At 36.7% G+C, this 18,232-nt stretch overlaps 1 protein-coding gene and 1 long non-coding RNA gene across 7 annotated transcripts in view; one reads left to right on the forward strand and one right to left on the reverse strand.

The window, feature by feature from the left end:
• The window catches only part of TENM3 (teneurin transmembrane protein 3), a 2,405,282-nt gene that overhangs the window by 629,492 nt on the left and 1,757,558 nt on the right, over window positions 1–18,232 (forward strand). For all 6 annotated transcript variants that reach the window (XM_082444070.1, XM_082444075.1, XM_082444071.1 and 3 more), the window contains exon 3: window positions 13,074–13,128. The gene's annotated coding sequence lies outside the window, so the exon portion shown is untranslated. The remainder of the gene's footprint in view (window positions 1–13,073; window positions 13,129–18,232) is intronic.
• LOC309651409 overlaps window positions 10,327–18,232 on the reverse strand; it is an 888,535-nt gene continuing 880,629 nt past the window's right edge. Inside the window, exon 2 of the long non-coding RNA XR_014258104.1 lies at window positions 10,327–10,823. This is a non-coding gene — a long non-coding RNA (uncharacterized lncRNA). The remainder of the gene's footprint in view (window positions 10,824–18,232) is intronic.

An 18,232-nucleotide genomic window follows, 5' to 3' on the forward strand; every position in this document is an offset into this window, starting at 1 on the left:
GAGAGGCCAACATCTTCCCTGTGTTTGGATTCCTCAACAGTCCATAGTACTTAGACCATAAAATCGTTAAACATGCAGAATAATTCCAGCCAAAACTATGCTTAATAAAATTTACTGAAATATCTATTTTTAAAGTAAAATGTTAAAGAGTAAAGACATACCTTTTTCTAGCTAATGAACTTGGCCAAGAAGATTCCCTAGAGAAAGAGATGCAGTGTGACGGAGTACGTGAGGCTTGGATTTTGGAGCCAGTCATACTTGGATTTGACAGTTGTTTCATATTTTATCTGCCTTTTGAAATTAGGAAATAAATCATACTTCTTGGTGATATAATATATATAAAGCACTCATATATTGTAGATGAACAACAATTTCAAAGGAGAGTTGCAATAGCATTTTTGTAATTTGTCTTTATTCTTTCTGAGAAGGATGCTCTTCATAAAAACCCACAATTAGAGTTTTGATCATAATTTGTTGGTGATAGAATGGACTCGTGAGAATCCATTTGGTTCTCTAAACATTACAACCACTTGATAACTCATTCAGACGTCTTCATCTCCCTCCTCCTCCCATCATTGACTTTATTTGAACTTTTGTAGAAAATTGAAGGTTAAGTTAAGGATTTGTGGTTAAGTTTCTCTATCCTTCTCACGTGGTCTTAGATGTATCACAGTATCTGAGAATAAATTTGGAAGCATTAATTGGAATTGTTCTTTATTTTAATTTTACATTGCTGTGCATTGTTTCTAAGTCTTTAATATAAAAATAATTGACAAATGAAATGTATGTAAATGTACAAATTGAAAAGGGCAAGGAAATGCATTTTTTGCAATCCTGCTTTATTATAATTAAAAATATGCCTTTGTGTGAACAACCTAAAATGGAAGATTTCCTCTAACATTTACCTTCTGCTTGTTTCCCCTTTTTTTTTGCTGATGGTTATGCACTGTGTGCTTTATACATTCTTTAAAAGAGAAACACTATTCAGATTTATTTCTCTGTTGAGGACTCTAAAGACAGTATTTATATTCAAAAGGATTTCTGTTTTTCTCATTCTAGAGAATTGATATTCGGCGGTTATTTTTTTTCTCCCTTTTATGTGTTAGTGGTAAATACCAAAGATCAAGATGGTCAAGTGTTTATACATCTTTTACCTAACTCTGAAGGGCAGTTGAATGGTCTAATTGATTTTTAAAGTTACACATCAGATACAGTGCTGCAATATCACATTTACAAAGTGTTCCATGGGTTTCCACGTTGGAGATGCTAATTATTACTTACTGGGTTAAAGTTTGCTGCTAGGCCTTAGGGACTGTATTAGTCAGGGGTCTCATGAGAAACAGGGTGTGTGTGTCTGGAGAGAGAGAGGAGGGAGGGAGATTGATTGATTGATTAAATGGCCAGAAGATTGTTAAGGCTTGCTAAATCCAAAATCTGCAGGTTAGGCCATTAGGCTGGAGACCCAGAGAAGAGTTGCAGAGTGATTCCAATGACAGAATTTCTTCTTGGTCAGGGGGAGGTCAGTCCTTCTTCTATCAAGGCCCTCAACTAACTGGAAGAGGCCCATCCACATTATAAAGGGTAATCTGCTTTATCAAAGTCTACTGATTCAAATGTTAATCTCATTCAAAAAAACACCTTCCCAGAAACATCCAAGATAATGTTTGACCACATATCTGAGCATCGTGGCCCAGCCGCATTGACACATAAAGGTCAACGTCACAGTGACCATCTCTCCTATGCATTTGATCTCTTCATTTGCATTCATGCATTTGATCTCTTCATTTGCATTCACATTCTGTTTATACCACTGTTGCTCTTTTCTGCTTTTCCAGATGTTTGCAGGTTTGTTCGTTTCCCACTGAAGGATTATAAAAGTTATTGCTACTAATAATCACTACCATTCTAAATTATTCTTACAATGACCACCGCTACTGTTACTACTAAAGGGAACCAATTGCTACACACCTTCTATGTAGTTGGCAGTGAAACATGGGTTTTATTTACATACTGTATGTCTAATCCTCACAACAAAAGGGGAAGATAGTTATAAATACTCATTTTGCAGGTGAGGGACCTGAGAGTCAGTAGGATTAAGGGGCCTGTCCAAGGCCTTACAGTAGTGAAGTGGCCGAGCCCAGACTGGAGCTCATGAGTCTTTGCTTTTCCATATACTGCCCTGCATGACTTGATTTTTCTCTTGTATATTGTACCATAGTCATTCACCTGTTGTGACTTCACGGTGACAAGAGGAATTTTAAATGTAAGGAAGAGTCATTAAGTAAGATATTATAGGTTTTGAAACGAAAAGCCCCTTTATCATTGATTACTGTGAGAGTTTATGTAAAAGCTGCTTGAGTTTTTAAAACAGTCCTGTATTTTGGATTATTTTTAGAGTGATCCAGACCTGAGAGAGGAAAATAGAATATACTCATAGTTTTCTTTTCCCTCTGTCACCTCTGTCTCACCTTCTGTGAATCGATTAGAGATGTCATTGGAGAGATTCAACTTTGGATTACTTGGTAAAAATTGTCAAGATTCAAGCTGAGGAATTTGGATTTGGTTTCATTAGAAACAGATAATGCTATAGATTCAAAGGAAGAAGGATACTACAGCCAAATGGACCAGGAATCCTCTATTACTGCCTCACATTCCTGAGACAGTCTCTTAATACTTTTTACATTTTGATCCACTAAGATGTCTCAAGAGTGTTTTCTGTCACAGTGTTTATATCCAAATAGTGTTTCTCTATCATGGTGATTATTCCATTGGATGCGGAGTGGTATCCTTCTTTAACAGTTATACTGGGTTTGGAAAATGGTATTACCTTTTGAGATCACAGTTTAGAATGTCCTTAATAATACGCCAGGCCTATTGGCAGTAGTAGATAAGGAGCGGAACTCAGAACTCTGTCTTGCCTATAGTCAGAACAGTCTCAATGGAGGCTTAAATGGAGATGTCTTTTCATTTTGGAGCTGTATAGGCTCAGGTACCCTGAGCATGGAATAGAATTATTGGATGCTGACATACATAATCTTTAATTCTGGCACAATCTCGTTATTTTATTTTTATTTAATTAATTTTGTGTACAATTTTACAGGATCTTAGAGGGTTCACGAATGACTTTATGTCTTCCACAGGATAATTCACATTTTCCTGAATTTTATACAACACTGAAGTTTGTGTTTTTCGGTTTTTGGTTTTCTTGTTTAAATTTAAATCAATCTTGTTTGGGTTGGGAGAATTATTCACTTGATTTTGATCAGGTTATATCCCAAATCAGAGTGTATGTAGCCTTCTTTAGAAGGCTTCTTATTTTAAAATGTTTTAGTATCATTTTTGTTACTGTTTTTCTTTTCAATTAGTCTATGTGCCACAAAAATGTTAAAGTATCCTTTTTTAACTTTTCTTTAGATCATTTATAAAAATCATCCATTAGGTCACACTCCAAGAGGGGCCTATTGGAAAGGCAGCCAATAGGCCTCTCTTAGATGGATCAGAGGCAAGATGAGATAGCAGCCTACAGAGTAAAAGCTTGGAATAAAGGGGGTGATTCTCAGTAGTCTGCTCAAGTCACTGTTCTCTAGATGCCAAAATAGCTGTTTTGAAACTTTAAATTGTGTAGGTAGCAATGTGCACTTTAAACAATTTGGGTATTGGAATACAATAGCTTATACTGAGTGATTCAAATACAAACCACTGATGAAGATTTTACAAATTGTGTGAAGCTAATTTCCTATTTGGCAGTCATTTACTGATTTGCAGTGATCAATATTTTTGTGAGAATTTAAACTCACAAAAATACCGGGTTTTTTTTTTTTTTTTTTTTTCTTTTCCATTTCAAGACTGGGAAAGATTTAGGGGGTCCTGGCTCGAGTTCCAACTAGTTGCTGGTTGGTTAACTGTGGCAAGCTACTTAATACTTTAAGTCTTAGTTATGCATCCGGCACTCTGCCTAGGAAATAGTGGACACCCATAGTTATTTCTATTATATTCTAAACATTACTTTTCTTTCCAGTAGGCAACTCTGTCTCTGGGAGTTTATCATAGAATCAGAGATGTCTAAAACTGCCTGCCCTCTAGGAGCTTACAATCTTGTAAAGCATTTAGTCCAACCTCCTCAATTTAAAAGTGACGTTTGAACAGGGAGTGTAATTGGATTTGCTTATGGTCTGAGGAAGGATGCTGATTCTTATTAGGTGCCATATGGGTACAGGGCAGGGGCTAATCTATGGAGCTCTCTGTTTACATATTGATGTCAACTCTTAGGTTTTGATTTTAATGGAACATTTTGGTCATGTAAAAATGCTAATGGCATTTAGCAAATGCTGAATCTGTGACAGGTTCTGTTTTAAGTACTTTACTTGTATTTTCTCATTTAATTCCTACAACAATCTCACAAATAGGGAACAGTTTTATCTCTATATTCTGATGATGAGGAAACTGAGGATGCTAGAGGTTATATGTCTAAGTTTGTAAAAGTAAGAAGTAACAGAACAAGAATTCAAACCCTGAGCCTTATTCCAGAGTCCATGTAATTAGTATCTGACCTTCCTACCTCTTTGATAATGATTACCGACATCAGATAGTGTCAGCCATTGATAGTTCATTTGTTTTAGTTCTAGATATTCTAAAATTATTTCATTAATATAGTGTCATTAGCAGCTTTTTGGATATTTTTTGTTAAAAGACTGAAATGATTTCCTATTTCCTTATAACCTAAAACAAAATTATTAGAAGATGGCATTTTACATTAATTTGTATGTTTATATTTTACTTAAATGTGCTACTTAACATTTCATCAAGTTATCTTCCCCTATGTAGATATCATTGTGAATATTTTGATATCAGAATATGAACCAGTATTATTTTAAATATTGTATACTTTAAAAATTATATTGATATTTTTTAAATGGAAAATAATCTCATTATTTAAAAATGTACTACAAATTAATATGATCTACCCGAGTTCTCAGTATTTTTTTGGTGTGTGTGACCAAGCTTTACATCTATTTCATTAGAGAAAATTGGCTTCTTTATTACTATGAAATATACACCCCCAAATTCCTATTGCTTTCCATTGTAGTATAGTTTTATTTTTAATTTGAATAGTCAATATTAGATATACATTCTCGAACATTTTTTCATATAGTTTTTTCTTTTTGTTATCCATAGATTATAGCAGGAAACATTTTTTTTATAAACTACTAAAATTATATTAATCTAATAAAATCATCCTACTATTTTATAGCACTTAAAAATAACATTAATGACAGATTATAATTACTTATATTTATTCCAGTGAATCAGTAAAACTGTCTGCCATTTTCAGGATTTATTGCTAGAATCATCAAAATGCTTAACTATTTGGATTCTACTTTTATGAGACAGCAGGAGACACAAATACTTATTTCTATTTTATGTGGGGGAAATATTGTATAGTTATTAGAACAAAAGTTGAAGTGATGGGAAATATTGTTGATTATCTTTAGATGCACTAGAAGATATTAAAAGTTTTATTTGATATATTTTTCAAACTTTGAAAGAAGATACTATGTCTTCAGTTAAAGCAATCTAAGAGTAGAAGTAGCATTTATTTAAAATAACTTCTTAGCATATTTTTCGTGTCTTTGTTCTCCTTCTTGGCTGGACACTTGCCCATGTGACTTTACATGAACATATGATGAGAGTTGGGCGTCTCACCCAGATTTTCATCCAATTCCTCAAGCAGAAAAATAGTCACTCTCAGCTGACCTTTCTTTTTACTTAAATCACAAGATGCTAGTTAAAAATATTATTTCATCAGCCTTTTTGATATCATTTATAAATGGTATATAATGTAAAACTCTGAATTTTCCTCAGTTACTAATTATCATTTTCAATTGTTTATGTATAGTTGAAATATATTACGTAAGAATTAATATGGTATAAAAACAAAATAATCAAAAAACATAGCAAGATAAAACACAAAACCATTTATCAGCCCTGAACAAATTCTTATAGGGGAAAAAAAAAATTCTGTTCTGTTGTTGAATACATTTTACAGATGACTGCACTCTCTCAGTTGATACATACCATTTCTGTCCACCCTGCTTTCCAGGCCTATTGGACAGGGGTCATGCCCTGTTTATCTTTGTGTCTTAGCAACACAGCATAGAGCACACATTCAATAAATGTCGCAAGGATTAGGAAAGAGGTAAACAGAAAAAAAAAGATTGGAGGGGGTGAAGGAAAGGACAAAGAAATGAGAGACAGTGATGCTAAGTTAACAGTGAACACTACTTACACTTAGTGAAACACTATTACTTTACATAAGTCATTTTCAGCAGGAGAAGGTCTGCTCTCTGAGACTTCAAAGTACTCCAATAATGATGCTAAGGTGAAAATTCTGTCTTTTGAGTGAGGAGAAGGAACCAACTAAATTACATATATGTGTGTGTGTGTGTGTGTGTATTTACACACACAATCTCTTAAAAAGAGCTGGAATCTTTTTAAATGTGAACGTTTTGTAAGAATTTGTAGGAAAGTAAAATTTGCCATAGCAAAATGTTTCTTTGGCATGTGGATTATTTCAAGCTGAAAACAAGCTTAATAGACTCAGGAAGAACCTTTGTCCTCCTTACTAACTGCCTAAAAAATGTAGGCAGAGGACCTCTTCCAGGAACGGAGCTGTCACCATAGAGACTACAGTAGGAACTAGGTGTGTAGACAGGGCAACTTAGCAAAGTCTGTTAAAATTCTGCTCTGGGTCCCACTGTCTATGCCTGGTCCAGGAAACATTTGTTTACCAACTGTTTGCTTTTCCATCCTCATGTCAACTGCCTTGCCCTTCTGTGAAGTCCCAAACCCCTACCCTCAACATCCTCCTTTGTCTTTAGCTGAAGATGTTTCTTAAGGTGAGGTTTTCCGCCATTGTGGTGAGTTACTCAGTTTTCTTTGGTCTCTCCTGTGTACGCATGTTATTAAACTTTTGTGTGATTTTCTCCTGTTAATCTGTCTCATGTCAATGTAATTCTTAGACCAGCCAGAAGAACCTAGAAGGGTAGAGGAAAATTTCTTCCTCCCGGACAAATTAAAACAAGCTCAGGGAAATTCCCTGGTGGCACAGTGGTTAAGAATCCGCCTGCCAATGCAGGGGACACGGGTTTGAGCCGTGGTCCGGGAAGATCTCACATGCTTCAGAGCAACTAAGCCCGTGCACCACAACTACTGAGCCTGCGCTCTAGAGCCCACGAGCCACAACTACTGAGCCCACGTGCCACAACTACTGAAGCCCGTGCGCCTAGAGCCCGTGCTCCACAACAAGAGAAGCCACCGCAATGAGAAGCCTGCGCACCGCAACGAAGGGTAGCCCCCGCTCGCCACAACTGGAGAAAGCCTGTGCGCAGCAACGAAGACCCAACGCAGCCAAAAATAAATAAATTTTTTAAAAAAGCCCAGAAAGGGATGTTAAACCAACTTAATAGTGTATCAGAATATTAACATTGTCACTGACAGTGTAACATAACAAAAGTGGTCAAGGGGCAAAGATGTCGAGAAGGGACAGGACAATAAGGGCACACGGAGCTGTTAGGGAACCAGGGCCCTTTGCCGGATGCGCAGCAAGTGGACCGCTTTGACGCCGAGGAGGTTCAGCCGAGAAAGAGCTTATTCATAAGGCGGCCAAGCCAGGAGTCAGAGAGCAGGCCTCATTTCCGCCTCCCGAGAGGCGAAGGGGTTTGGGACATTTATGGGACAAGCAGGAGGGTCTCAGGACTCGGGAAAGGTGACGGGAGGCAGGGAAGAGGGGCGGTAACTGATGTTCTGCGCAGGCGCACAGCGGTTCCGTGCTCCTGCATATTCATAAGCGAGGATGTTGCGTGATCTGAGGGTGGAGTCAACAGGCCGGTCGGGGGCGTCTGCGCAGGCCCAGTTCCGGGGTTCCTGGTCCCAGCCGGCCTGAGCCGGCCTGAGCCGGCTGGCGTTTGGCGGGAGCTGCGTCCAGGTTCCTGGAAGACGCTCGGGACGTGGGGAGCTGGGAAGGTAGGCAATTAAGGAGAGGAAAAAAGAGAGAAAGAAGCCCCTAAAACCTCAAGCGAGCTTAGTCAGTGAAGGCAGTTTACTACAAGCCGTTCCCGCATCCGCTGTTGCAGCACAAGCTCAGGAATTCCCGTTAGTCACGAGCCTCCGTTAACTGCGGGGCACGGGTCAGAGCCCTGGTTTCTCCACCTTTCGCAGCCGCCGGCTAGGCCTGCCGTCTGGTGGGACCTGTATGTGCGGCTTGCTCGGTCAGGGCGCCGCCCAGACGCGCCTGTGCGGAGCACGTCGGTGGTGTGGCAGCTCCCCTCCTCTCACCTGCTGCGGAGAGGAGAAGCCGTGGATTCGCCTCTCCTGAGAGGCCGAGGCCGTGCCCTCCGCAAAGCCTAAGGCGGTTCTCCTTGCGGATTTCGTTCCCCCTCTTTGCCCTGTAAGCCGGTTAAAGTGACCTGTAGACAAACGAGGTGTGTCCTCTCCGCTTCTTTCCCAGCTTTCCTTGAACCGGCTGTGTTAACTGCGGCACCGTAGTCGTTTTGGACCAGGTCATTCTGTGTGTAGGAGGGGAGGGGAGGGCAGGGCTGTCCCCTGTAGTGTAGCATGCTCGGCGGCATCTCTGACCTCTACCCACTTGATCTCGGTGGCACACCCCTGCCCCCCAGTTGTGACAACAAAAAATATGGCCAGACATTGTCCAGTGTCCCCTGTGGCCCCAAATTGCCCCTGATTGAGAAGCACTGCCCTAAATAAAGGTGGTGCTTATTTCATCTCTTTATCCAATTATATACTTTGATTTAGTTTTCAGTGTACTTACTGGACTGCCCCCCCCCCCTTCATTCTCACTCTCTCCCTAATACCGCTTACGCACATCTAAGGAAGGAATGCAGGGGCAGTTTAATCTTCATTCTGGAACCGGCCAATCCCCAGGAGGACTGGCCCGATGACTTTGGCCTCATTAGCATGAAAAGATTTCACAGGAGTTTTAAGCTATTCCTATTGCACACCATTAAAAAAATGAATAAACAATCCAATAGTGAAAAACAGAACAAGTGATCAATATAATTATGTGGTATTAAAAATGTAGCTGAAAATAACAGAAGGCATGTTAAGTATTTTACTGAACTCCTATGGGAAAATTTTGGTTAAAACATTGACTTTTTTTTTTTCCTTTACTGTATCAACCACACAGTTATTTTGCGCAAACCTTACCTCTGGAAATGACTATACAAAGAAAATTGTCAGAATATGAAATTTTTTTTCCCCCTAACGGGGTATGGTAAAGAATGAACACTAGGGATTACGTTCCTAATCCGTTCCACAAGCCCAGTGGTGCAAGATGGGGCTGCACACTGTATCCACTTTCCTGTAGTCTATTTTAAGCACCCAAGTTTGATGATGAAGAAGTTGATGCGGTTTCTAGTAGTGCCTAATTTACCCTCAGGGAGTGGCTCATGCTGGGAGAATGTGGCCCATTATGGATTATTTTGCAGCATCAGTCATGCTATGAGATGACAAGACTTTATAAGACAAATATCATGGATCAACCTTCAGAGGCCAGCGCTGCATGCAGGCAAAAATTCTCATTGGCAGAACAAAACAGAAAGCCCTTAATGAATTCTGTTACCGTGGCAGCATATTGTCAAATCATGCACTAATAGCAAAAGAGCTGGAAAACCACACCAAGAAACCAGCATGTGTTTTGGCAAGCTGGAGACCAGGGTTTGGTGCTGAGCTTCCAAACATTCTAAAGGAGAGAATTAACATCGGAGGAAGCCAAGAATCTTTGTGCAAACTCTGCAGGCATTCGGGTGTGAATCCTAGAGCAGAGAGCTACATGAACCTGAGGGTTATTTTTTCTTCTTTTTTTGTTTTTCCTCTTCCCAAATGTAATTAGATGTTAGTTGGTTCAGTAACGAAGAGCATCCCAAAAGGGTGTCTGGGACCACAGTCATATTTTAGGGAACACAGCTCTACCTTCTGAGTCAGTTCTTATACTATCAACCTCTGTAATTTAAGATGTGGCAGAATTTCAAGGCGATTAGCGTAATATCAGGGTGGCCAGATGTCCTTGAATGCTTAGGTGTGAGCCAGTATTTTATATTTTGTCTTGGGAAGATAACTACATTAAAATCTGTCTCAGATTGAATCATGTGGATCATGTTGTAAATCACCTGAAATATCAGAAAATCAGAGATTTAAATATATAAAACATTTGGGAGAATGAAGATATATAAGTTGTCTGTAACGTTCCATTTATTTGTATTTCTTTTCAGTACCTTTATTTTAGGGCTGTGTTTGCCAACCAGTTTTCTAAAAACTCTGGCACATACATGGCAAACTTAACGGAAACATTGTCTTTTTCTCTGTTTCCTTTATTTTTACTCAAATCCTATGCCTTGTTTCTTATCTTCCATTTCCTTTTTCTTTCCTCGAAAAGTGACAGCTTCCCATGTCTCTTCACCCATTGTTTCTTGACATGAAAGGAAAGAACAATGGAAATGGAGAAGTGGATTTCAGACTTTGCTCCTTGGAAATCCCGGGGTGGCTTCGGAGCTGCAGGTGGGGAGGGAACGCAGAGAGCAGACAGGGCTCAGGCTTCCATTCCAACTTCTAGTTTACAAATAGTATTTCATGGAAAGAAAGATTTCCGCAGCACAGATATCGCAACAGTGGTAGAACCCACGATGCCATCAGGGAGAGTAGACCCAGGATGGGACATCTGACCAAAGGAAAGTAATCATACTGAATAGTAGAAGCATGGGGATATTGAAGAAATTCACTGTGGGTGTTTTATCTCATGATTACTCTTCCTTCAACCACCTTAAGTGCAATCCGTATGTAAAAATCAGGAACTTCTCATTTCCTCCCATTTAATAGTAGCAAGATTTAGTAGCTTCTGCCATCTCAACAGGAGCAAAGCGTGTAGTGGTCCAGGTATATTTCTATTGAGTAGGATGATTAAAGAGTATGAAAGGATAAAGATGTAACTATATAGTGAAACAAGGAAACTAAAATTTATCTCAAATGATGTCTCTGTTGTCCCAAAGAAAGATTATATATCTCAGTAATTCCTATGGCTAGGAAAATTTTATGAAAGAAATGTTCTTAAATGTATGGACACCAAGGGGGGAAAGTTGGGGGGCGGGGGGTGGTGGACGTGGGATGAATTGGGAGACTGAGATTGACATATATACACTATAACCAGTAAGCGCCTGCTGTGTAAAAAAATAAAATTCAAAAAAAGAGAAAGGAATGTTCTTTTTATTCATAAAGGTATTTTGACTAGCTATGGCTTTATTATTACATAAAATAAAAATTATACTTTATTTGTATGTATTATAATAAGATAAATTTAATTTTAAAATAAAAAAAGGAAACTTACACCATACATTTTAAAGATTTGTCCTACGTTAATAAAAATAGTGTTTTGCATTTATAGGACATGATGTCAAAATGCTAACGTGTCCTGGCAAAAACGTTAAGGAGCGGGAGTTTCTGGATTATTAATTATTTGTGTTCAAGTTCTCTAAATTTAACCTCAAATTAACTGCCGTTAACTGTTAGCTGTTTGAATAAGAGGTTTGATAGTAAATAATTTATTATTTATCTTGTTATTTTCCTTGAGGAAATAACTCTTTATTTCCCTAAAATATTTAAAAAAATTTTGCCTATGTAATGGAAGACTATTTCTTGTTTACTATAGAAATTTTAATACTTTTTAAAAAATATACTGTTTTCTCCAAATCCAAGTGGTATTAATTTTTTTTTTTTTAAATCTCAGCATAGTAGAGAAATATGTAAAGAACGTTTTAGCTTACACTATGTCAGCAGATTTTGATTAATTGGGGGAGAAAAAGCTTATTAAACAAAATAACATTTCCAATTTTGTATTAAATGTTACCTCTTCTACTGTATAAAGCAGGACATATTTTGGCAAGATCTCGAGCTTTTAAAACTAACATTGAACATACTTTGGAGAAAAGACTTGCAAGTTGCCTTGTGTTCTTAACAGTAGCTGGAAAAGGAAAAGAAATGAAAATGGATAAACAGTTAAAGTGGAAATGCATGATTACAATGGAATGATACGTAAATCCAAATCAAGTTTCAATGTAGAGTATATTTTTAAGTATTTTCAGAGAAATTAAATAATTTTCAGATTTAGTATTTTCTGTAATCTTTTAAGATTAAAAATTTATTTTTAAAAAATATATTTTCAGATGATTTTATTTGTGATTATGTATGTCTAATTCAAACCATGTTATGGTTTTTTTCTGTGTCTGGTAACATCGAACCATGAAAAGTAAAATTAGCATTTAAGAAATAATTCAAGGAAAAGACTTCTCCAATAATATTTGCCCCAGTGAGCTGAGTAATTTTTGTAAATTGGTCTTTTGGCCTGAGTGATTTAGATAATTACTTAAGTTCTTTCTTTCAGGTTGAATATTCAGATACTAGTCAACATCAAGCATACGATAAATGATTTATTTTTTTCTGCAGTAAATCGATCAAATACTGAGTGAAGTAGTGTATTTGACCTGTGTATTGCCCTTATATAATCCCTAATTGTTTTCAAGTAGTGTCCCTCTAACTTGATGAGATCTTTTTCTATTGTTATTTGCAAATTTGCTTGATGGATTAGGAAAGATGTGTTCAATCAAAGAGTTCTGAATAAACATTAAAGGATAAGTTTCTAATGAGTACATAACTCAAACTATTCTTTATTCACTCAGTAGAAACCAATGATCAAGTTACCTGTGAACATTAAGGGTGGAGGGAGGGACATTAACACATTCTTTACTCCGACTAGGATGTTTTTGTTTTTCTCCAATGGAAATTTTCTTTTCCTTTTTCAGTAGTATTTTTAACTTACGGTGTGCATTGGGAAATAATTTTCACTTGCCTTTTGTAGTTTTTAATTCATGAAAATAAACCAAAACCAAGAGGTTATAGTTATAACATTTCTTATTTATGAACATAAAAGAATCTTATTAGTTATTGCAATTTAAAACTTTATTGTATTTTAAATTAACATATTCTTGTTTTTGTGACTTCTTTAACAGGCAGTAACTTCAAGCTCTTGTGGTGGATACAGATTCCTGCTGCAAGGAAATAACAGTAAGTGCTTATGTATATGCAATAACTTTTTAAAAACTACAACATCTTAATATTTGGAACTCCATTATGCTTAAATGCATGAAAAAAAGTTAATATGGTTATTTAAATTTACCCTATCATTTTATAATTTCAATAAATTGTATTCATTCTAATGACATTTTACATAGAATTTTAATAGATTAATGCCAGGTCATTTTAATAATGAGGAAAAATAGACCCACAGCCAAGTCTTTCCATTTTGTCCAGTATGTTTATGTCAGTCTTGCTATGTAAATTTCACTTATGCATTAATGACATTAATTATCTCTGATTAGCTGATTTACAGAGAGTCTGTTTTCTATGGGTAATTATTTGACAATTGGTTTTTAAATTTTGGATTGTGGGACATTTATTTTGCATTCATAACTTCTTTGGAGCAACTCAAATTTGTCTTTTGTAATGGTGCATTTTAAATTGTTTTCTCGCCAATGTGAGTCACTAACTCTTGTATTCATCTCACAAAAGGTAAGAGAGGGGCCTCTTTCTCCCAACTGGGATTAAATAGTAACTTCTCAGTTCTTCTGCAATATATTTTTCATAATGGTTTAAATCTGTGTGTTTATTTCAAATGTGAGCATAAGTAACTTTTGTTTTACCTGCCAGCCCTGGGTTATCTTGTGCCTTCCTTTGTATTAATGTAATTACTTGGGAATTATCTCTATTCCAAATTGAATAGGGAAATATCAGCTTGCTGCAGGCTCTGTGCTCATCCAGGAATTAAAGTAATTTAAGATATGAGGTTTTAAATGGAAACTCTATTTGTAAGAAAAAGATGTAATTCACTGCCAGAGGTATCCGTTTCACTGCAACTTCTAGAGAGACAGAAATGCTCTCCAAATTCTAATTCTTGATTTTCTAAGTAATTCGGATCCTGGTGTCTTTTCTACTCAGATAGATTTCTAGGGTGTTGTGTAATCTGGGATATATCCTGGTTTCCATTTCTTACTGATACCATTCCCTGGGTGTCTTCCTGACTCAACCATTGAGCTGTTTGGCAAAACTTCTATCCAGTGATCTTCAATTTGACATGGCCTCCTCAGGCAATTACGGGTCTTCGTTGAGTACAATTCATTAAATGTTGTTTTGTAGAATAGATAATGATTATACTTATCAAATGTCTGCAAGTCTCATTCGGAGATATGCTGTATTATAAATGAAATTATTTTCTATTTGGGGGAATTCTTGTTTATTAATATTGTTATAAGTTGTAATAACTTGTTTATTAATATTGTAGATAAAGGCTTTGGTGAATAAACTATATTGATCTTTAGAAAGTATTAGTTGGTATTAGCTTTGCGATAGACTAAAAATGATATAAAATGGTTGGTAAAATAACTCAAACTATTTCTCTGTCTTGCTGTGGATGAGGAAGAGGCGAAAGGGAAAGAAAATGCCTTCATAAATTAAAGTGTCAGGGTGTTCATTACCCTATAACCAAATAGAAATCATCAGTAGCAGGACTGCCTATTTTACAAATAATGTTATAACCCATTTACTTTAAAAGCTCTTTTCCTTAGAAGTCATTTCTAGTATTTTTTTAATCGTCAAATTATGCGTATATACTTTCTAGGAACAATCGAGTATAAGTATGTGTGTTTAAATAAATATATATATTTATATAAATATACATGTATATACACATATCAGCAAAATCATATTTTCTTAGGGTTCCCAAATAGGAAACTTTGAATACACACACAGAATTTTATTTATCTTTGGATCATTCTAATTTTTATTTTATATCTAAATCTTCAGTCTCAATCTGTTCTTATTCTGTCATTTATTTATATATTTAACAACTTTTGTGTAGCTAGGTGTGTGGTCTCAGACACTGGGGATAGAGGGTGGAAAGATTAAGTTCCTGTTTTCTAGCTGACCACAGGATGATGGAGAAAATACAAACAGTTAACAATCATTTCAGTTCATTGTGGTAGGAGTTGTGATAGAATCAGGATAAAATGGGAAATAGAGGGGTGAATTCTCAGGTCATCCTGGAGAGCTAAAGCAATGTTTTCTAGAGGAGGTAATTCTGGAACCACAATAGGTGTGTGTAACTGAAGTGGTGGTGTTGGATTGTGTGTGTATATTCCAAAGTGAGGGCATAGGGGTGAGGCTTGGGAGGAAGAGGCTGTAGGAATCATTTCAGGCTCTGTGGGAAGGGAAGGCTGTCTATGCAGTATATAGCAAGATCAAGGTGACATGAGAACATTTTTACATGCTTAGGGAGCACAAAATAAAAGTTGCAGAGTGACAGGAAATGAGAGAACTAGAGCATAAAATTACATCTGCGACTGTGCTGAGGAGTTTGCATCTTATCTCATTTTTACCCACAAAACAAAAGGGAGCCCTAGTGAATTTTATAACAGTAAGAAACATTGGAGTTGCATTTTGGAAATACCAGTAGAGCAGCGATTTTGAAGAAGGACTGGGGAGATGGAGAAGGAACACCCCAAGTGGAGACAGGAGAGCCAGTTAGGAAACTGTATTACTAGTTCCAAGAAATAAATGCTGACGGCCTCATCAAAGGAAGTGGTTTTGTGGGGAGAGCAAAGCCTTGGAAAAGTTGAGCTCTGAACAGTGGAGACCAGGTTATTTACTTGAGGTTACCTGTCCTATGTGAAGAAGGGAACCTACAGGACGATTATTGATTGGAAGGCTCGTGACAATGGGAGTGGGTTGAGGGAGAAGAGAAGCTAATTTTAAAATAAAGAGTTGTAAGAGCAGGAAGACTTTGTTCAATTTAGGGTAATAGACTCTTCCTCATTCTCTAGGAGGTACCAGGAGTCTTTATGGAGTCTAGTTCAGAACCCAGGTAGAACCAGCTGGCTGTAATGGTTATGACCACTTGTTCTATCATCCATGTACTGTCTAATTGAGTAGCCACTAGCCGCATGTGACTATTAAAATTAATTCAGATTATAAATATATTTCCTTAGTCATACTTATATTTCAACTTCTCAATGGCCAAATGTGGTGAGCAGCTACCCTCTTGGACAGCACGTATGGTGCCAAAAATCATATTGAACGATGCAGTTCTAGATTTTCAGAGCACTCGTAAAAGAATGCGGATTTTGAATCACAAAAGTAAATGCATAACTAAATGTATTTTAACATGTTTACCTTTTAGAAGTAGAGAGACTTAAGTATATTCTTGTTCCATAATCAATTATGTTGGTGAATAACATCTGAATTTTAATAGAACGAGAAAATTTTAAATCTTCTCATTTATAATTTAAGGATTTTTTCTTCTTTATCAGTATAAAGGGCATAAGCAAAAGCTACCTGGCTCTTACAGAACTGACAAAAAAGCCCCTGGTAACAAATCAAAGGGGGCAGGCACTGTAGAACAAGACAGTTTTCTCAACTATCTTCTTAATGCTTTTTCAGAATCTCAAGTTCCATCTTCAAATTCATTAATAAAACTCATTGATGTCAGTTCTCACTGAAAGATGGTAACATTTGGAATAACAAAATGTTATTAGAGTGCAACTTTTAGGACTCAGCGTGTAAAATACAGTTCACTACTCTTGACCTCTTAAAATGTATGAGACAAAAAAACCTAAAATGCCAGCTTTTCATAATAGTGTTGCCAAATGATGGAATATCTCATTTCTGAGGGAAATACACTTTGATCTTACAGGGAAAAATAAAGTTGCTCTCTATTCTAATGGCACACAACTGAGTTCATTACATGTGGTCTGTAGGTTAAAGGATGTTTCGTACCTGGTGGCATGTTCATTATAAATAGATTTTTGATCTTCTTTTACCATTATCTGCAGATGAGATATTCACAGGGGGAAATCAGTTGGAAGCAGTGTAGGAAAAGAAGCAGTGAATAGCTGAGTTAATCTGTAACTTCAGCCCTGGACTATTTTTTGCAGCACCCTCCCCATGATATTATTTACTGGCTGTAAGCTATTTGCATTTAGCTATTTGTCTAACACTACAAACTAATATATAAATATAAAATATATATTAAAATTGTCACTATAAACTAACTTGTATGTATATATATATATATGTTTATATATATGTATGTTTCATGTATATATGTATATATATAATCAGATCATCCTTTAGAACAAACAAGTCCATACTTCACTCTCTTAAGGAACGTGTATCAGTGATTTTGTCTAATTCAACTTTAACATTTTAAAATGAATTCCAGTTCCCCTCTGTCATAAAGAGCTTCCTGGTTGGTGTCTTTGACTACACATTTTTCTTCTTCCTATGCAGATTAATCCAAGGTATTGTTTTTGTCATATCACTTTGTAAAAACTTTTTCTTTTTCAAAATATACTCCTTTAGGGAGTACATTGAACCTGCAGAACACAGTTTTGTCTTTAGCCTGTGTTCGGAGCCCTTGCAACCTGTGTAGGTCTGTAACCGCTTACACCCCGTCGCCTGAGTGAAGTGACTGATCCTCTTTCAGTTCTCCTCCGCTTGGCAAGGGCATTTGCCCACCAGCTGCCTCCTCTCAGCCTTCTTCTTTTCTGTCTCAGAGCCCATCGCCTTCCTGGCACCCTTATCCAGATAGCTTTAGTCTCCAGTGGCTTAAATTCCACCCAATATTCCTCACTTTTCATGGAGTTTATTAATTTGCTACATCTACATGGTCTCTTGTGACCATTCTTGACAAGAAATGGAATTAATAATAAAAACTTACTTAAAGCTATTAGTCATGTCCTCTTAGCTTGCTTGAGGGCAATTGTCATGTAATAAACTCTCTATTTATTGACTGAGAATTCAAAGGACAGGTACCTTAAACTGCAGCCTTCCACGGTCAGCTCAATGATCCATACTGACCTTAGATACACTGTGGATAGAATTAGCAAAATATTATTGTTCTTTTTATTGTGCTCAAGAATGCTGGGACAATGGATTTTCTTCCTTGAATCTCTAAAGGGCCTTAAGGTCCATAAATATTGATACTGTGTACATCTAAAGATCGGTCAATTTCTGAAATAATATTAATGTGTTCATGCAGTTACCTTTGAAGAGAATATGGGTTTTGATTTACCTGCCTATAAATATTAAGTTATCTGAAGTAACTAATGTGGTTATT

The sequence above is a fragment of the Balaenoptera physalus genome (assembly GCF_965194825.1).
Source record: "Balaenoptera physalus genome assembly, chromosome: 21".
Classification (NCBI taxonomy): Eukaryota; Metazoa; Chordata; class Mammalia; order Artiodactyla; family Balaenopteridae; genus Balaenoptera; species Balaenoptera physalus.